Source organism: Monodon monoceros, unplaced genomic scaffold (genome assembly GCF_005190385.1).
Source record: "Monodon monoceros isolate NGI ecotype Baffin Bay Population unplaced genomic scaffold, NGI_Narwhal_1 Super_Scaffold_16, whole genome shotgun sequence".
Classification (NCBI taxonomy): Eukaryota; Metazoa; Chordata; class Mammalia; order Artiodactyla; family Monodontidae; genus Monodon; species Monodon monoceros.
Window position 1 is genome coordinate 47,973,898 of NW_021703772.1, and position 22,272 is coordinate 47,996,169.

Consider the following 22,272-nt stretch of genomic DNA (forward strand, 5'->3'; position numbering starts at 1 on the left):
GTCATATGGTACTTCTATTTTTAGATTTTTAAGGAAACTCCATACTGTTCTCCATAGTGGCTGTATCAATTTACATTCCCACCAAAAGTGCAAGAGGGTTCTCTTTTCTCCACACCCTCTCCAGCATTTATTGTTTGTGGATTTTTTTGATGATGCCCATTCTAACTGGTGTGAGGTGATACCTCATTGTGGTTTTGACTTGCATTTCTCTAACAATTAGTGATGTTGAGCATCTTTTCATGTGTTTTTTGGCCATCTATATGTCTTCTTTGAAGAAATGGCTATTTAGGTCGTCTGCGCATTTTTTGATTGTGTTGCTTGTTGTTTTGATATTGAGCTTCATGTGCTCTTTGTATATTTTAGAGATTAATCCTTTGTCAGTTGCTTTGTTTGCAAATATTTTCTCCCATTCTGAAGGTTGTCTTTTCTTCTTGTGTATGGTTTCCTTTACTGTGCAAAAGCTTTTAAGTTTCATTAGGTCCCATTTGTTTATTTTTGTTTTTATTTCCATTACTGTAGGAGGTGGGTCAAGAAAAGATCTTGCTGTGATTTATATCAAAGAGTGTTTTTCCTATGTTTCCTCTAAGAGTTTTATAGTGTCGTCTTATATATAGGCTTTTGAAATAACTTGGTCCACACATTTCCTGAAAAATATTTTTAAGTTACTGACAAAACATCAACCAAATACAGGATTAGTTCTTTCAGGATTACTAAAAATAATAGTGCTGGGAAACTAATTTTATTTTGATCATGCTCTTCACTCTCTGACATTTCATATAGTTGTTGTCTTTTCCAGTAGAAATATAGTTTGTTAATGACTCCTAGTAAACATACAAATCATCCATGTTGGGAGTTTATGGGTATAATTTAATCATCCCTGATGATTCTAAGCAGTTTTTACATAAAATAGCTACAAGGTCATTCAAACCCTTAAATGGTCCTTTGGAATCACCTTATTAATCACACTTCTTAGCTAGTGGGCCAGGTATGACAACATGGAAACAGAAAACTCAGCGAATAGAATAATGCAATAAATTCACATTTGTGATTTACCGAACCTGTCACCATATACGTAGCTGAATTTCCTGGAAATACTCTCAGACCCGCAAAATTAGCAGACATGTCTACATAACAGGATATTAGATCCCAGGTAGATCCACATAAATAAATAAACTTTGTACTAAATAAATTGTATGCAAAGCTTTACAAAAAGAAATTAGAAAGATACTTCTCAGGAGTTTCCTTAAAAAAAATCCCAGTACAATTTTATTTTACTGAATTTTCTGTCATTTACCTTAATTGAAAATTGACTCTTAGTTGGAAAGAAAGGGATGTATTTTTTGTCTCTTCTAAATCATAAATTTTTATTTTTTAGCAATGTATAACTCTTTTTAATAATCTTAAACAGTTCCTATTTTATCTACTCCCACTCATCTCTCCACATTCATTAAGGACATTGTACCTGGCTTGCTATCTTCATCCCTATTAAACATGATTCAGCATCTTGCATGTTTTCAGAGACCCTGTGGTCAATATATTCAGTGCCTTATTTCATAATGCTCTGACATAGAGTCCAGCGTTGTGCTCTGCTCCCGCTCAGCCACCCGCCCCGGACACGGCGCCACCATGCCCAAGTGCCCCAAGTGCAACAAGGAGGTGTACTTTGCTGAGCGGGTGACCTCCCTCTGGAAGGACTGGCATCACCCTTGCCTGAAATGTGAGAAATGTGGAAAGACGCTGACCTCAAGGGGTCATGCCGAGCATGAAGGCAAGCCCTGTTGCACCCACCCCTGCTACGCGGCCATGTTCAGCCCCAAAGGCTTCTGGCACGGTGGGGCAGAGAGCCACACTTTCAAGTAAACCCAGGTTTTGGAGACCCCATCCCTGGCTGCTTGCCGGGCCGCTGCCCCTCTAGGGCGATGGCAGGCCCTCCCCACAGGCACCTGGGGCTTCCCTGTAGACCCTCAAGCCCTCAATAAACCCGGACACTTGGAAGACCTACAAAAAAAAAAATTATCTCCCAGATCCCCTACCTCCTAATACCCTAAGGGGTAGGTTCTCAACATACAAATTTTGGGAGGACACAAACATATAGTCCAGAACACTTAGATTAGAATTTCCTGTGGTAAACATACCTAGAACCTATGGAGTATGAAGCATGACTTCCAGGAGAATTTCACCTAAGCTATGTCTCTGATGTATAAAATGAAAATAGTTCATAACTTAAGTGCTCCCAGCTTTGTGAGATAATGACCTACTGAGTTAACAGAGTCCTGATCTTTTAATACAGACTATTAAGCACGTATGTGTCCAGTAGTGTCCAATGCAGGAACCAGAGGCCTAGGAAACATGTGGAATGTCCCAGGCCTCTTCCTGCTTTACCCATACCTTTTGATCACTTGTATCTTTGAAATTATTAGGAAGGCTTGGTACTGGGTAAGATCTCTAATTTATTAGCTCATACTGGTGTAATAATGATATTGTCTACTGGACCAACAAACCACTGACTATGGCACATTTAGTAAGAAAAAAGAAGGGAAATTATAAAGGACAAATGTCACCAATGAAATTTGGAGAAAATAGTTTTAGACCCATGAGGAAACTTGCTAAGTGGAATGATAGGGAGAAATGACCAGAAGGAAAAAACAATGGAAGAAAGGAGTTAAAAAATCTGACCTGCAAGGTCCACTCATTCTTCTTTTCTGTAGGATACCCCAGGAAAAGAAAAAAAAGATGACCTAGGTAAAGAGACTGCTGATACTTGCTATGAAGAAGGTAGTTTATCTCTAAAATGCCCTAGAGAATGTCCCTGGCCAAGGATTATCTAATAGAACTCAGGGTCTATATGACACGGTTCCCTGGAGAATGTCAGAGCTATACAAGTTTCTGGAGTATAAAATGAACATCTTTCAAAATTTAACTACTGCTGCTGTATGAGATGATCCCTTGAAACCCAGTTAGAGAACTCATCTTTTCTGGCCTGGTGGGGCAGAGTTTGTGTGAGAAGGACCTGAGGAAAATCTAAGCTTTGTGGTAGATTTTATCTTTCATAATATTTAGTAAAACTTGGTACTGATGAGTCTGATTTGACTATCCAATCCTGCAGATTAGGTTAATAGGCTAAAATTCTACCCTGGCAGTTGCTAGCAGCAGTGGTGATAATGACACCTTTAAAAGAGAAGGAGAAATACTGTCAAACTTGGTTTTCCTTATTATTGGAAGGCCTACTTTTTCTTTTATGCTACCTTGAGATATTTCCTATTCATTCACAAATTAAAGTAAGTCCTATGATTATAGGAAGTCTTATAGTTGGAGAACAAGATCAAGTGACCACTGAATTCTAAGAATACTCCGTAAAAGAACTTGAATATTTCAGTGAGAAATGCTAGCAGAAGTCTGGTCTGTATAGACATGGATATGTGCTCAGTTGTCAGGAAGGTACATTGCTAATTTCAGGTACACCTGAAAAAATGAAATAATAGGACCATAAATGCCTAAGAGGCTACAAACTTCTATGAGCAGATGCTTCTCAATAATATGACAGTTAGTTTGTTCCTTGGAGTTAAGGACAAGCTGTAACAAACCTATTTTGAGAAGAGTTACTTTCCCACACCCTTCCCCGCCTACAAATGGGATACTTCTTTGAAAGTGGTTGGTTGGACTGCTATAAGTACGAGACCTTAGACTAGTTTATTGATGACGAAAGAGAGAGCCTAATTTAGAGTTGTTGACACTAATGATAATAGATGTGGTCCACAATGGGGCAGGGATAGAAGCTCCTTATTTAAGAGTTCCTTATTTAAGCATGCCAAGAAAATATTGTGGAGGAAGCAACTAAGCTGCTGGCTCCGTTTCTGTACATAGAATGTGTGTTGTTTGGATCCAGAGCATGAAAATGACAGAATACATTCAGGAGAAAAATTAAAAGAGAGAGAGAAATCAAACCAGTTCAAGCCAGAAATTCTGAGACTATCAGTGTTATTAAGGTTTTCGTAAAATCATATTCCATATCTTTTCCTTCCCAGCCTTAAAATGCCACTCCCCTACTGATGTTTTTTCAAATCACCTCCTTAAACAAAAGTAATACTTGCATTCAAAATTTTGTCTCAGGCTCTGCTTCAGGGAAAACTCAAAGTAAGAAACAGAAGTAGACTAACAAAGAGCTATCATTTACTCCTTTTAATCCTTGGTTGGTTTTCCGTAATCTTTTTCCACTCTAGGTGTCACCCAAAGTAAAATATTAAAATTTTAGCTAACATCTCAAATATTATCAGTAATTATATGAAATGTAAACCAACTAAACACTATAATTAAAAGATTATGATTCTCACATTGAATTTAGGGGAGAAATGTCTACAGGTCACATATTTAAAAAAGCACATTAAGTATAAGAACAAAGAAAAATTGAAAAAAACAAGTTTCATGTCGTATTACCTAACCAAAAAATTGTAGAAAAATTAAATGTAAGTTTAAAAAATTCCTAAAGAAAGATGTTTTATAATCAGTAAAGTATCAATAAGCTTGGGATATTGAATAATTTAAAATTTATATCCAATTTATAATAGAGCTTTAAAATATAATCAGTAAAGTATCAATAAGCTTGGGATATTGAATAATTTAAAATTTATATCCAATTTATAATAGAGCTTTAAAATATGTACAACATATTGAGAGTTTTTGTTTATGATAAATTCTTTATCATCAATTTTAATAAAACTGATAAAATAACTAAATGGAATATGGTACAAATTCTACCAAAACCATATAATTAAATATGTCTCAAATTCTTCAAAAAGTTGACTGTGTTTACATAGCACAGTTACAAAATGTGGAAAAGGTGAAAATTTGTCAACGTTTTTTGCATCATCTTTATGAAACTAATCTTATATGCCTAATTGGTCAATTTACTTTTTATAATCTTAGAGATTTTATATTCTTATAGATTTTTAAAGATTTTAGCATAGGTGAGAACATAGTTTTCCACACAATACTTATAATTAATGCCTTGCCTAGATTAGGTGATTAATCATTATTAATAAGTGAACAAATGAATATCGTTGGTTTATGACTACATAATAACATAGGTACTTATTTTTGCCATGTTTAATAGAAACAAATGTATTGATGTGCCTTATTGCAGTTATTTCATTCACATTGTTGAATCATGACCACCACCTCCCTGCAGAAGATTTCAAGAATATGTAATGGAAAAGAGTTTCAGAAAGAATCTAAAGTGTCTTTAGGAGAACTTGGATTACTTTAGATCTTGTCAAATGAATTAGTGATTATATCCTATCTCTACAATTTAATCCATCTTAAAGTTCTTTACTGAAATAAAACATTGCAAAACCATTTAGTTATCAAGTTAGAAAACTTGATAATACCTTTTCACAATTAAGTAAGCAAAAACACCACAAGCTCATTCTGTAACCACTTTTTTTTTTTAATTTTTATTGTATAGTTGACTTACAATGTTGTATTAGTTTCAGGTGTACAGCAAAGTGAATCAATTATACATATGTATATTTCCATTCTTTTTCAAATTCTTTTCCCATATAGGTTATTACAGAATATTGAGTAGAGTTCCCTGTGCATACAGTAGGTCGTTATTAGTTATCTAGTTTCTATATAGTAGTGTGTATATGTTAATTCCAGTCTCCTAATTTATCACTTCCCCCCACGTTTCCCCTTTGGTAACCGTAAGTTTGATTTTGAGATCTGTGAGTCGGTTTCTGTTTTGTAAGTAAGTTCATTTATATCATTTTTAATTAATTCCACATATAAGTAATATCATATGGTATTTGTCTCTGTCTGATTTACTTCATTTAATATGGTAATCTCTAGGTCCGTCCATGTTGCTGCAAATGGCATTATTTCATTCTTTTTATGTCTGAGTAAAATTCCATTGTATATATATACCACATCTTCTTTATCCATTTCTCTGTTGATGGACATTTAGGTTGCTTCCATGTCTTGGCTATTGTAAATAGTGCTGCAATGAACATCGGGGTGCATGTGTCTTTTCAATTATGGTTTTCTCTGGATATATGCCCAGGAGTGGGATTGCTGGATCATATGGTAGTTCTATATTAATTTTTTAAGGAACCTCCGTAGTGTTCTCCATAATGGTTGTACCAATTTACATTCCCACCAAAAGTGTAGGAAGATTCCCTTTTCTCCACACCCTCTCCAGCATTTATTGTTTATAATCACTTCTTAGTTGCATTCTTTGCACACCTTTTCCCCAAATCACTTCTCTAGACCAGGTCTCCACAATATATCTCATTAACAAATTAATCTGCTTTCGAAGAAGTGTCAATTCTGGAATACTCTCCTGAAATCAGTCCTTTATTAGCAAAGTAGCCTATTTAAGTTTTAAATCTGACTGTGTCTTTCCTTTTGCTTGGTTAAATGCCCAACCTCTGAAATAGCTACAAGATGAAAGTCAAAATGGTAAGTATGAAGTATAAAGTCTCCCATGATCTGATCTTTACATATTTTTCTAGCATAATCTCTTGTCACTTCCTAATTTTCTTTAAACTCCAAAAATTATTCAAATAATATATTTTATAGAGCATTTCTTATTCTGTGACACATGCCAGGAATGATTTACTATTTTCCAGCTGATTTACCTAGCTAGCTCCTGTTTACCTTTTAAATCTCTGCTTGTGTACTCTCTTTCCCAGAAAGACTTTCCAATTCCATATTATATCATGTGCTATCACTTTCATTAACATCCTGTAAGATTAAATTTACAAGACTACATTATGATAACTTATTAGTACATCTATACCTGTCGTTAGAGTGAGAATTCTTCAACATCAGGAAGTACGTCTCAGCTTTGTATTTTCATTCTTTAGCACAGTGCCTTACAAATTGTAATCTCTCAATAATTTGTTATAGCAAGAATGAAAAATAATTTTGCAAAATTAGTGCTATGTAAGCTCAGTAGTGTTAGGCAGTTTCTCTAAAATATAATATGTTTTCTTATGCTATGATAGTATTGCAAATGTGAAAGATTTCAGAAGTAACCAATCACATTCCATACCCTGATAGCTTTCTTAGAAGATTTATTATGAACCAGAATGTAAATTACATTATCTGCTGCCTCCCATCTCCTTTCAGCAATGAAAAGAGCACAGTTATCTGGCAAAATAATATAAGGCAAATTTTAAGCGATTCTCAATATTTTGGAGAGATATTTTTAAGAAAAACTTTTAGAAAGATCAATAGCAATGAATTATAGTCAAGATTTAAGGTACTCCTTATGAGTATAGATAACCCATTTTTTCATCATCATTTTGTGTACAGATGTTTTACTTTAACTATGTGCTTATGATTACTGTCATTTGAAATTAAGGGTGGATCTTATCCTTTAAAAAATCAAAATAAAATTTCCAAAAGTTTCAATATACACATTTTAAATTTGTAGAAAAATAATAGCTTTGTGCTTGGAGAACAATTATAAAAGACCACTCATTTTGATTCCTAAGACAGTCATACACTCCTTAATACTTTTTTATTTGATATATATGTTTTAAAGTGTTAAAAAAGATTTAACAATGTTTTTTATTCACTAACTTCACAAAATTGTAGAGTTAATATTTTCATATTTATTTACGTAATACTTTAAAAAAAGGAAAATCACAAAGATAACAATGTAGCAGTTCTAATGGCGACACAGGTGCAGGATAAGTTAATTCGTCAAATCCTAACACACTTTTAGATCACATGACCAATTTTGTTTTATACATACATACAAAATAGTTGTCTTAACATTTTAGTACCAATTAGATAAAATGCTAGGTTAGACAATGAAAAAGAAGTGTTTTTAAAATTTTTTAAAAAGTAGAGACTAATTCAGTTTCTGACCTATATTTAAATGTAATGATACAGATGTGCTCTTTTGTGTTTGACTTCTTTCACCCAACTTGATACTTGTGAGGTTTATCCACATTGATGCATATACCAATAGTGTGCTTCTTTTACATTACTGTGTAATATTTTATAGAAATATACTGCAATTTGTCAATTCTCTTGTTAAGTAGATGACATTTTGTACATGTGTTTTGTTAGACCATGTTTGTTTATAAACCTAAGACTGTAATGCCAAATCAGTTTTAAAAGTGATTGTACCTGAATTTGTGGCTGTTGCCTCTGTGATGGTAGACACTCTCTAGCACCAGCAATGCCTCTGCCTCTGTGAGCTAATGGCAAATGAGGAGGGGCCTAAAAAGGACTTCTTTACCATGGACCAAGCCAATTGCCTGCAAAGCAGTTAGCTAGGAAAGCTCTTTGCAAGAGTTTGTCCACTACCAGAAAGGTGAAATCTTAGTTTGCCATACATAGTAAAGCACAATCAAACACAGTGATATCAGACATTATCAGAATTTCCCCAAACTCCTTATTTGTAAACTCCTTTTCCACCATTTGATATGGAAAATTATAGGTCTTCAAAAGACAGCTGTTCTTCCTGAATAAAGCTATTAGATATGTGCAGGCATAAGTGAAGCCCAACTGTCTAACCCATTTGAAAATATCTACCTGGCTTCTATCCATGCAAAATATTATGCCAAGAAACATTAAGTAGCATGCCATGTAAGTGCTGATGGTTCAGTTCGATGGGAAACAGGACTTTTCTTTTGAAAAAGGTTTTATCTTTTTATTGGCAGTTCTGAACACTAGATATTTTTCTCCATTGTGTTGAAACTACCTAATGTATAACAGCAAAAGGAAAAATAGAAGACAAAATCAGGTTTTTACAAGATTTTCTTTTTCATTTTCGTTCGTGTATTAATATTTTAGTAAAAATGTAGGGACATAAAATCCAAATCAGAGCATTTTATCGAACAAACTTCAACAGTTCATCATTAAAATAATTATAGATAAACCTTGACATTTCCTGCATTTGGAAGTTTGTAAAAGAAGTAAATTTTTATTGATGTTAGCTAGTGTTTGTAGTCTTTTTAAAAAGTCATACAATGAAAATTTTGTAACTATGAATGGTGATGGATGTTAACTAGACTTAGTGTGCTCATCATTTTACAATATATACGAATACTGAATCAGCATGTTGTACACCTGAAGCTAATACAATGTTATATGTCAGTTATCTCTCGATTTTAAAATGGCACTTATGAGACTCCTAAGAATATTAAAATATTTAGTAATGCTGTTATTAATCACATAAAAATCATACATTGGATAACATCCATTTAGTATGCTTTTTGAAATAAAATATTCTACATGCAAGAACATTTTTAATGTTATCTGTCTTCTGATCTTTTTCTATATATTTGCAATTAAAATGTATTTAAATGTCTTTAAGAAAAGTGATGATATTAATTTACACCTCCACAGGCAGTGTGTGAGAATGCTACTTAGTACACATCTGTATATATATTTTGTTATTTTTTTATTTTAATGTTGGCCTAATACTATGGTGGGTAGATAATGTTTTATCTCATTGTGATTTTGTTTTGCATTTCTCTGATGACTGTTTGCTTATAGACTATTAATATGCTCATTTTATGAAATTCCCATTTAATCCTTTAGCCCATTTTTTTCTATTAGTTTTTTTTGTTTTTGTTTTTGTTTTACTGATTTCTGGATAAGAATCCTCTGTTTGACATATATGTATATGTGTTCAGGTTCCTGGCTTGACTAAACTTTTTTAATATTTAATTTTGATGAACACGTTTTTAATGAAGACTTTATCAAATTTATTTTACTGTTAGTACTTTTTGTGTCTCATTTAAGAAATTATTGGCTTCCTCAAGGCTATAGAGATATTTTCCTATTTATCTTCTAAAAGTTTTATTGTTTAATTGTATGCTCCATCTAAGATTTATTTAGTATATAAGTGCTAATTTTTTTTCCTGTATGGATATCTAACTAAACAAACACCATTAATTGAAGAATCTTTTCTCCACTGCATTTTGGTGGTAATTTTGTCATAATTCAGGATACATATGATTTTGTGTCTGCTTCTGTACTCTTTATTGTGCTCCATTGCTGTATTTGTTGTGTTTACTACCAAATCGCTATAGTGTTTTCATAATAAATCTTGATGTCTAACACACTCACATTTTGTAATTCTCCCTCAAGAGTGACTTGCTATTTTTGTCTTTGTATTGCCAAATACATTTTTAATTATCTTACCGATATCCTCCAAAAATATCTTGCTAGGACTTTGAGAGTGCATTAATACTATAGGGTAAATTTAGGGAGAATTAATGTCTTAAGAACTATTGTCTTCTGTTTCATAAATATGATACATCTTTTCATTTATTTAGTTTTCACTCAGAATTTATTACATAGTAAATAATTTGTTATTCTCCAAGTGAATGGTGTATATGCAATATTTTCAAAATTTATTTGGGTACAGAACCCTTTTTCCAGAACATCTTTTAAAACTAGCATTTAGCAGTGCATATTTTGGGAAACATTCTCTTAAGAGGATGGGGTTAACGTAGCTGAGGTGATGGATTACATTTCTGTATCAATCATGTAATATGCTGATTCATAGATTAAAGTAACATTTCTTTCCCTTAGAATAATATAATGCGTTTGGATGTGTGTAATCTAAGAAAACACTTTCTATTGCTTGGTGTCAATGCCACTAAATTTATAATTTTATTAATGACTAGCGTTCCATATACCCCCGGATTCCTTATTTTTTACTTATATTCAGTTACTTAATTTCACAGTATCGTGAGAAAGGTAATGCCCCTAATTTATAGAAGAGAAAACTAAAGGACAATGAAGACATTATGATTAGAATCATACAGTTAATACTTTACAAAGCTGGGAATCAATTCAAGTGGTTTGACCTCCCAAGCCCCCACCCCACCAAAATCCCTTTGGTTTACCTATTTTAAACTGCCATTTGACATTCAGCATATTATACTTTTTAATTCAGAAGTAAAATATCATACAAACACTGATGGCAAAAATAATACTTGTATACAACCTCAAACTTCATGACTAAATTACTTAAGGAAAGAAGCTAAATAATCAGAGGATATCTTAATTATAAATCTGTGAAAGAGGCAACTGTGCCAACTCATTAAAACCGATACTGTAAGTTTGTGGCTTGAATATTACTTATGAAAATAAACGCCTGTTTTAAAAGAAATGTATGGCCTTGGGAAAATAATCACATTGATAGAATGCATGTTATTTATAAAAAGAGTTTCTTCAAAATATTAGCTTACACTGAAGTCTTCTATGGTAAACTGATGAACAGAACCCATGATGTTGCCTGTTGGTAATTGTCTAATGATTTCACATATGTAAATTCTATCTCCTTCAATGGATAGTAAACTGTTTTAGGGCATTTTAATCTTTCTTATGCTTATTTTGTTGTCAACCAATATGTTTAATGAAATACCAAATATGTAGGTGTTAATAAACACTTCTTTGCACAATTAATGAATGGAATCAGGGCCAGCAGCAAAAGTTGATATATATATGTATGTATATATATACATATATATTTGTGTGTGTATATATATATATATATGTGTGTGTGTATATATATGTATATATATATATACATAAAAATGGCACATAAAAATGGTTCAATGGATGTTAGTGTTTGAAAATAGCTGTTTTTTAAAAAAATTATTTATTTATTTTTGTCTGTGTTGGGTCTTTGTTTCTGTGCAAGGGCCCTCTCTAGTTGCGGCAAGCGGGGGCCACTCTTCATGGCGGTACGCGGGCCTCTCACTGTCGCAGCCTCTCTTGTTGCGGAGCACAGGCTCCAGACACGCAGGCTCAGTAGTTGTGGCTCACGGGCCTAGTTGCTCTGCGGCATGTGGTATCTTCCCAGACCAGGGCTCGAACCCATGTCCCCTGCATTGGCAGGCAGATTCTCAACCACTGTGCCACTACGGAAGCCCTGAAAATAGTTTTTAAACTGTAGTAATTTACAAAAATTTTGTTTATCCTTGGAACAACAAAAGATTTGTATCAGGCACAAATTACATAATTAGTGATATTTTTTGAAAAAATTATCCAAAATACTCGAAATTTTAAGTTGAAGGTAAAGAAACTGCATGAAATGGTTGAAAAATAATTATAATTCCAAAGAGAACTGATGATTAAACATGTAGATTTTTAGTAGAAAATGCAAGTTAATAATTAAAGAATAAAAGCAATTTGGGCCACCACAATGTATGGAAGATCCTATTACATTACTAATAGTTTCGTAACTCTCAAACTACCAGGTTGGCAGAACTACACCTCCACTACTTTCATATCACATACTTTTTTATTTGCCTCCTTTAGTTTTCCAGTTTATCCTATGACTTATTAAAATATATCAAATATTTTAATCTAGATGAACTCTATTTTTCTGCACCTTTAGAATTAAGGCAGCATATATAATAAAGTTAACAAATTAGTTGGTATGAATTTAAATATATTGCTTAAATATCTGTTTTCTATAATAGCTTTTTTAATAATTTAAGAACTGAACATCAATTGAAATGACATATTTAAATACTACCTCTTCTGTCTTAATGAATTAGATTACCACTATGTGATTTTGTATATGAGGAAACAATTCCAAGGCTACATGGTTCTGTATCAACTGCAGAGATAGTGAAAAATCACTTACTTTCTCTTGATGGCCTTAGGAATAATGGCAATAACAAGGATATAACATTCTGTCATTCTAACTGCAGAAAATAAAAACAGTATTAGTTTTCCTATATAATTGATATTATGTCAAGATAATTTTTATTAAACTGAATTAATAATCTAGTGTTTCTACTACTCCTGAGTAGCAACCAAATTTGAATCTCCAAAATAGTTTTCATTTGGATAATCGTAAACTTGTTGAAGGCAATTTAAAAGCAATAATAAAGGATATAACCTTGATTTCCACTTGGGCAGAATAAGTTAGCAGCAGTTATGGTGGTGCTGAAATTCTCCAGATGTTTCTAATGACAGCTATTAATTCTCTATCCTCTAATGACATTAATTGTTCAATACAGAACATGAAGGATATGCCCTCTGAGAAAGAAGATTCTAAGTCTGCTGTTAGAAATCAGATTTCTTTCTGTAAATTAAAAAATTAGAACTATTGTGATATATGTATCTTTGGAAACAATTTGGATTGTTCAGAAGGAAATTAGCAAATTGTTCTATATTTAGATAAGTTATTCATTTTCATATCTCTTATTAAACGTGATATACATTAAATTGCTGTTAACCTGTAAACACACATATAGTAACAAATGGCTTTTATGACTTTATGTAGAAAAAAATACAAGTGACAAGTGTTTTGAAGGCTTCTAAATTGTGCCTATTTGTATTGTATGATTAATATCCATGACTATCTAGTGACAACCCCAATTTTAGGCAAAACTTTTCAATTCTTTATTCTTCTTCAGTGCAGTTAAATATATATTTATTCCTTCTGAATATAGTCACTACCTAATAATTTCCCTTGCATGAGACAACGTAGATATCTGAAGAAGACATTTTTAAGCAATCATACACACACAGAAGAGTTTAAGTTAATATTTATTCAGCTCTAAGTAGTGCCATACATATAAAGTGCAATTTTATTTTATTTATTAAATACTATTTTTAGAAAGCTATTTTTTTGTAGAAAAAGTCTAGTAGTGTTATATATATTTTCCCATACAGTGAATAAATGGAAAAGATGTGATTTGAGTTCCAGTATTTGATAGGAGAGTCTATGCCTTTTCCCCTACAGCATTCTCCTTTCCTTTCCACAATTTTATACTAATTAGAAAATCCATAAATTAAGAATTACATACATTAGTGAATCATATTTATTCATCTATAAGATACATATTCTGTGTCTATGTTGTGGCAAACCCTGCTTGAGAGGAAATGAAAAAGTATACAGTTGACCCTTGAACATAAATGTTTGAAGTGTGTGGGTCTACTTATATGCAGATTATTTAAAATAAATATATGAGACAAATTTTTGGAGATTTGTAACAATTTGAAAAATCTTGCAAATGAACCACATAGTCTAGAAATATTGAAAAAATTAAGAAAAATTTGATATGTCATGAATGAATAAAATAGATGTATATACTAGTCTATCCTTACATATGCATGAGTGGTATTTAATATTAAATGACCAATGTGTTAGTTTTCTTACTGTTTAGTAACTTTGCTTTTAAAGAATTAGATTACTGTACAGTATGCCCCTCTTTCTTATAATTGGAGAAACTGTGTATCAACCTATCATCACAGGTAAGTAATTTTTTTTAAGAAATTAAATTTTCTAATACTGTATAATGAATATGACTGCAATACCATATGTAATAAAAATTTTATAACAATTCATTCATTAGTGTATAGGCTAGGCTACCATGAGGCAATCATATTGATTACACTAAGCTACCCCAAAGCAATCATATTGCTGCTGCTTTGTTATCAATGCATGAATCATTATACCTGCAAATAAACATGAATTTCTTTTTCACATTATCTTTTCATTTCTGATGTCAATGTTATTAATACGTGTAACATCTACAATGTTTTGATTCATATAAGACAATATTGATGTAGGTACTGACAGACAATTCATTTTGTAAACAGATGACATAAACTTATAGTATCGATAAATACAGTACAGTACTGTAAATGCTTTTCCTTATAATTCATTTCCTTAAAATTTTCTTAATAACATTTTCTTTTTTCTAGCTTACTTTATTGTAAGAATACAGTATATAATACATATAACATACAAAATATGTGTTGACTATGTTATTGGTAAGGCTTTCAGTCAGCAGTAGGCTATTAGTAGTTAAGTTCTGGGGGAGTCAAAAGTTATATTTGGATTTTCAGCCGTGTGGGGGTTGGTGCCCCCTATCCCCCATGTTATTCAAGGGTGAACTGTACAAGGGATCTCTGATTTTTCAGTCAGGTTTGAGTGTGGTCAAGGAATGACTTTTGGTCGGGAACAATCTTCTGGAGTGCTGACATTGTATTATGACCTAAGTCACAAAAGGAAAACATGAGGACAGTGTGTTTCAGGCAGAGGGAACAAAAATTGGAAGACTCTCAACGTGGAACTAGTTTACCTCACAGAGTAACAGAAGGAAGACTGATATGATTACAGCACAACAAGCAGTTGGATGAGTGGCTAAAGATGTGGAAGAAGAGTCATCAGACGCAAGCAATATAGGTCATAATATGCAGATTGGAATTTTGTAGATGAAAAGCAGTTTTAAATAGAGTGAGATTTGTAGTTTTAAGATATTGCTTTGGTTAAGTGGGTGGAAAATAGATTGCAGGTGTCAAGAATGGAAGAACAGATCCCAGTCAAGATAATTTTCCCTTCATAATCCAGGTGAGGAGGAATTATGTAGCTTGCCAAAGAAGTGGGCAATAGAATGAATCAAGAATGTCTTCTATGTTTTTGACCTGAGTAATTTGGTGAATATTGTTACCATTTACTAATTTAGGAAGATTGCAAGAGGAAAAGGATGAAAAGTAGATTCTAGAAGGAAAGCAACCACATGTATGATTTTTCAATTCTATAAAACCCTAAGAAATAAAATTTCAGAAAAATTTATTACAAATTCAAATCATATTTAGAACTATAATTCTGAAATCATGGCTTTAGATACATTTTCTAAAGGTGTTTTTTTCTCTCTTTAATGTTGTATATTAGTCCAATGCAGAGACTAAAGCATCTAGATAGAATATCTATATATACTACAGCTATAGATATATAGACTTTCATCCCTAGTCACTGTAGTAAGAGGTACTCGTACAGTACTCTTAAGGGTTTCATAAATACTATTAATAAATGTTCTTGAGGCCTTCAATAAAGTTTTTATACTCTCTGACAAATTTTTTGAATTTCCAAAATTATGTAGTACATAATTATTTAAATTTTTTCAGCTGAAAAAAAAACTTTTCAAAAGAATAGTTACTTAAATGGTTTTCATTTATCATTTTGGTAACCGGCCAAGAACTCCTATGTCTAAAAGGAAGTGGAAAGGGGAGTTTGTAGATGCCACCATCTTAGTACAGACATGACCTTCCAATATCCAATGTTGTGATTTTTGTGTAAGACCATGGTAAATGCTTAATCAATATATACCTACCTTGAGGAAAATATATTTGGTTAGAAAAATAGTTTCTATACATAGATATAATTGTGAGAGTTATAATATTTTATTGATTTGTGTGAGGTGGTATGTATTATATAATTATTTAGTTGAATATTATAAATCTCCTTATTTACATACATATGCTATATATGCATATATTTTAATTGAAATATTTTTTGAGAAAGCATATTTGACTAGAGGGTAAAAATCTATAGCAACGTAATAGAAATAGTGATTATTATATGCAACAATGAATTTTCATTAGGAGGCAGAAATTCTTGTTCTAATGGAATCAGCAGTTTTTCTCTAATTAGACATATGCTATACTTCTAGTTTCTGTTAAAAAGAAGTGTCATCTCATTAAATGTGGGCAGAACTAGTGTTCTCTTATTGTAGTTATTTCAAATTATTCTACTTTTATTCTGTGACTATGTTATCGGCACCAACTAGGAAAAAATATATATTAGGCTAAAAAAACGCATATGTTGAAAATGTTAATTACTTATTAAGATGTATTTTAATGTTTGTTTTGTGGAATTCGGAATGTTTTATAAGCAAAATAACAATTGACCGTGTATAAGTATGTTATTCCTTCCCTGCAACTTTGTTCACTCTATAAATAACATAACTTCTATTCTTCCCTTTACAGCTAAGATACTTGAAAGAGCAATTAGGCAGTCTCCAATTTTTCTCATCCCTTTTCCCCTAAAACTAATTTAAAACGTTTGGTTTTGCTTCCACTTATTCATTTAAACTGCTCTTGCCAAAGTCACCAATGAGCTTACTCTTGCTAAATCTAATGTTTAATTGTCAGATTTCTTTTTATTTAAATCATCATTAGCATTTGTCAGCACATTGATGATTAATATGGAGAATCACTGTGAAACCTATTAACTTTTTTCCTTAGTATACAATAGTAATTCAGCATAGAGAAACTGGTCTCATGGAAGTATATTGATGGGAATGGCAAAAGATATTTATAACAATTTCATCAAGCAAATAATACTCACATTTTTTTTCCAAAATGAATCGAGACTGTATTTTCAACAGTTATGTTCAATGCTATGTGAGTAGCCAGTCTAACAGGTTATCCTGTGAATAAATATTTAAATTTAACTTTTGATAAAAGAAATGGATTCCAGGTCTGATATATTGATGGAAGATAAATATCAATACGTACTGTCAATCAAATTAATAAGATATTTTCTAATAAAATCATACATATGCAATATATAACTTCATTGATAATTGTTATTAGACCATAGAAAATACAAAAACAATCTATAGATACTCTGATTTTCCAAGCTTGTTATTTTCATTTTCCATCAATCTTATGTGATATTTTAAAACAGGCTGCACTACTTCCTTGTATGAGCAATATTAAAATCATTAAAATATTATTATTTAATGTTTATTAAAATACTTAGAGGATATCAAATTTGTGGGCATGGAGTTGTTCATGATATTTCTTTACTATTCTTGTAATGACCATAGGATTTGTAGTTATGTCCTCTCTTTCATTTTTTTTATAACTGTATTAGTAATACATTCCCTCTCTTTTTTTCTTAGCCTCGCTATTGCATTATCGATTTTTTATCATTTCAAAGGACTAACTTGTTTTTCTTGATTTTCTCATTGATTTTTTATTTTCAGTTTTATTGATTTCTGCTCTAATCCTTATTATTTCTCTTCCTCTGGTTACTTTTGATTTCATTTGTTCTTTTTGTAGTTTCTCAAGGTAGAAACTTAGATTACTGATTTTAAGTATTTCTCTTTCCTGTGGTAGGCATTCAATGCTATAAATATCTTTCTATGTCCTGCTTTCTCTTCATCTCAAAAATTCTGATAGAGCTTTCATTTTCATTTAGTTCAAAATAGAGTTTTCATTTTCATTTAGTTTAAAATATTTTTAATTTATCTTGAAATTTCTTCTTTGATTTATGTGTTATTAAGAAGTGTGTTGTTTAATCTCCATGTATTTAGGATTAGCTAGTTATCATTATGTCATTGATTTCTAGATTTAATACCACTGTGGTCTGAGAGCAGATATTGTGTAATTTCTTTTCTTCAAATTTGCTCAATTGTGTTTTTTGACCCACAATGTTGTCTTTGTGAATATTCCATGTGAGCTTGAGAAAAATGTGTTTTCTGATGTTGAATGAAGAATTCTATAGACTTCAGTTACACAGAGTTGATTGGTGGTGCTGTTGGGTTTAACTGTTTTCTTACTGATTTTCTGCCTACTGAACCTCTCCATTTCAGAAAGAAGGGTGCTGAAGTCACCAGTTATGATAGTGGATTCATCTATTTCTCCTTGCAGTTCTATCAGTTTTTGCCTTACATAGTGTGATGCTCTGTTGCTAGGTGTATACACATTAGGAATTGTTATGTTTTCTTGGAAAATCAGCCCCTTTATCATTATTTAATGCCTTTGTGTGTGTGTGTGTGGTATGCGGGCCTCTCACTGTTGTGGCCTCTCCCGTTGCGGAGCACAGGCTTCGGATGTGCAGGCTCTGCGGCCATGGCTTACAGGCCTAGCCGCTCCGTGCCATGTGGGATCTTCCCGGACCGGGGCACGAACCCATGTCCCCTGCATCGGCAGGCAGACTCTCAACCACTGTGCCACCAGGGAAGCCCTATTTAATGCCTTTTTAAAAAAATCTTTGATCATGTTACTGAATTTGAAATGTGTTCTTTTAGAAGTTAGTCTACCTGCTTCTGCTTTCTTTTGATTAGTGTTAGGGTGATATATTTTCCTCCATTCATTTACTTTTAATCCATACGTGTCTTTATATTGAAAGTGGGTTTCTTGTAGGCAACGTATATTAGGATCATGTTTTTTGATCAACTCTGAAAATCTCAGGCTTTACTTGGTGCATTTAGACCATTGACATTCAAAGCGATTACTGATATACTTGGATTAGTATCTACTATATTCCTTACAGTTTTCTATTTGTTGTATTTTGCTTTGTTCCTATTTTTGTCTTCCATTCATTTTCTGGCTTTTGTGGTTTTAACTGAGCATTTTATATGATTCCATTTTTTCTCTTAGCATATCAGTTATACTTCTTAAAAAACGTTTTATAGTTTGTGAGCTTGATTGAATATATTGTTGCCATTATTTTGAAAATGTTTGTTAATGAAACTAAGGATGAGAAAAATAAAAGTTTTTATTTTACCTTTACTTATTCCTTTTTTGATGCTGTTTCTTTATGTAGATCTGAGTACTTGGCCAAAATGATTTTACTTCTCTCTTAAGTAATTATTTTAATATTTTTGGCAAGTTATGTCTGCTGGCAACAAATTTTCTCAATTTTTGTTTGTTGAGAAAGTCTATTTCTCCTTCACTTTAGTAAGATAATTTTTCAGGGTACAGAATTGTAGGTTAGTGTTTTGTTTTTTGTGGCAAATCATTGATGTCTTTGTTATATAAAGAAACTTTACAGAACATTAGGAGAAAAGTAGATACCTCAATAGAGAGAAAAGGGGAGGGGAAGAACAGAGAGTTAATTTATATGAAAAGAAATAAGAATGTCTTTTAACATATTTAAGCACCCTAGAAATAACTGAAATACAAATTGAAACAATTTTCATGTGTTATTTTGACAAAGTTTAATAGAATAATTAATAGTGTTAGTGAGAGTGTAATATAAGTTCTGTGCCATTTGTGGCTTTTAATTTTGCATAGTCTGTTGGATTAGCAATTTGCCCTTTTACAGAGGCTCAAAAATCCATAACTTGTGATCTAGGAATTATCTCTAAGAGAATAATTATAAATTCAGATTCAAATTGTTGTAAAAGAATATTCAGAGAAGCATCTAAAATAATGAAAATAAAAACAGCCTAGGTGTCTTAAAATATGGCATCAATTAAGTAAGATGGTTGCATCTAGAGAAGGGAATATTAGACAACTCTTAGAAGTTGTGTTTTGGTGACTATTAACTTAATAGGAAAACTTTCCAGAGTTCCAGTGGGAGAACAAAGAGAAAAAAATGGTACTTTGGAAACAATTGGAAGGCCCTCACTAAAGCAATAGTGAGATTATGAGCTATTTGAATATTCAAAGCCTATATATATTTATAGGCTCCTTCATATATTTTTTTAAAGATTTTTTTTGATGTGGTCCGTTTTTAAAGTCTTTATTGAATTTGTTACAATATTGCTTCTGTCTTATGTTTTTGGTTTTTTGGCCACAAGGCATGTGGGATCTTAGCTCTCTGACCAGGGATCAAACCTGTACCCCCTGCATTGGAAGGCAAAGTCTTAACCACTGGACTGCCAGGAAGGTCCCCTAGGCTCCTTTATATATTAACTTTTATAATTTTTTGTTTTTTCTCAACAGTTCACACTCTTTTTGTTTATGTGGTTTCTGAGAAGCCAGATGTAATTCTTACCTTTGTTCCTCTTCTTTTTTTAAGCTTTTTAATTTATCTTTGATTTTCTGTAGCTTGAAGATGATATACCTATATGTAGGGTTGTTTTTTGTTTTATTTGTTTGTTTGACATTTATCCTGTTTGGTGTTCTTTAAGCTTTCTGGATGTGTGCTTTGATGTCTGACATTAATTGGGGCAAATTCTCAGTAATTATTGATGCAAATATTTCTTCTGTTTTTGTTTTTCTCTTTATTTTCCTTCTGGTATTCCTATTTTGCATATGTTGCACCTTTTGTAGTTGCCCTACAATCCTTGGATGTTTTATTTGTTTGTTTCCACCTTTCTTCTTTTTGCTTTTTTGTTTTTTAGAATTCTATTGATACATGTTCTAGCTCAGAGATTCTTTCCTCAGTCATGTCCAGTCCACTAATAGGTCCATCAAAGGTATTCTTCATTTCTGTTACAGCTTTTTTTTTCTTTTATGTCTAACATTTCTGTTTGATCCTTTCTTAAGATTTCAGTCTCTCTGTTTATATTGCTCACCTGATTTTGCATGTTGTCTACTTTATCTGTAGAACCTTTAATATATTAATCATAGTTATTTTAAATTCCTAGTTTGATACTTCTAACATCTCTGCCATGTGTGTCTCCTTAAATGGTGCTTTTACCTTTTGTAATATCTTTCTCGATAGCCAGACATGATGTACCAGGTAAAAGGAGTTGCTGTAAATAGGGCTTTAGTAATGTGTTGGTGAGGTATGGAGGGAGGGAAATGTTCTACAGTCTTCTGATTAAATCTCAGGTCTCAGTCTTTTAGTGAACCTATGCCTCTGGACTATGAACTTCACAGGTGTGTCTCAGTTTTTCTCCCCACTTTGGTGAGACAGGATAACTGGAGAGGGCTGGACTAAGTAGTTCCCATCTCCCATGTGGAAGGATAGAACCAGCTGGAGTTGGGTATTTCCTATCCCCGTATCAGTTAGGCTATACTAATACTCCAGTAGGTTAGACTCTGCTTAAATAGTTTCCCCTGAGGGCCGGCCTTGTTAAGATAAACAGAGTGCTCTGGTGTATTTCAAAATGGTTTATTTTCTCCTCCGCTTGCTGAAAGCCTTGAGGGGAAGTTTCATTAATATTTACTGTAGGAATCTGGTTAAGCACCTGGAGGTAAATCTCACATTATTGTGGGGGACTCCCTGTGACCAGGTCCCCCTGGAGTTCTTAATTCTCATGGTTGTCCACACTGAGCTTTCAGCAATTCATCAATCACAGTTCAGACTTTCCTACCCTGGAACTGGTTCCCACGGCAGCTTTAACTGTTGAGTCTCTGCTTCAGTGAGCCATTACTCACTTTTTTCCACGGTCTCTCCAGTTTTGCTCCGTGTCTTCTCCCCTCTTATGGATCCAAGAAGAGTTGTTGATTTTTTGTTCTGTTCAGCTTTTTACTTTTTGTTCGGACAGAGTGGTGACTTCCATGCTCTTTACATGTGGAACTGGATATCAGAGGTCTCCAAATTGAATTTTAATTTTATTTTTTAAAAAAAATTTATTGGGGTATAGTTGATTTACAATGTTACACTAGTTTCAGGTGTACAGCAAAGTGAACCTGTTATACATATACATATACATATATCCACTCCTCCCCAGGTTCTTTTCCCATATATACCAACACAGAATATCGAGTAGAGTTCCCTGGTCTATATAAAGGTTCTTATTAGTTATCTATTTTATATATAGTAGTACATATATGTCAATCCCAATCTTCCAATTTATCCCTCCCCCCGCT

General features: G+C 32.6%; 1 pseudogene; it reads left to right on the forward strand.

The window, feature by feature from the left end:
- The first annotated feature begins 1,626 nt into the window (after positions 1-1,626).
- LOC114896457 lies at positions 1,627-1,860 on the forward strand (annotated as a pseudogene).
- The last annotated feature ends 20,412 nt before the right edge of the window (positions 1,861-22,272 follow it).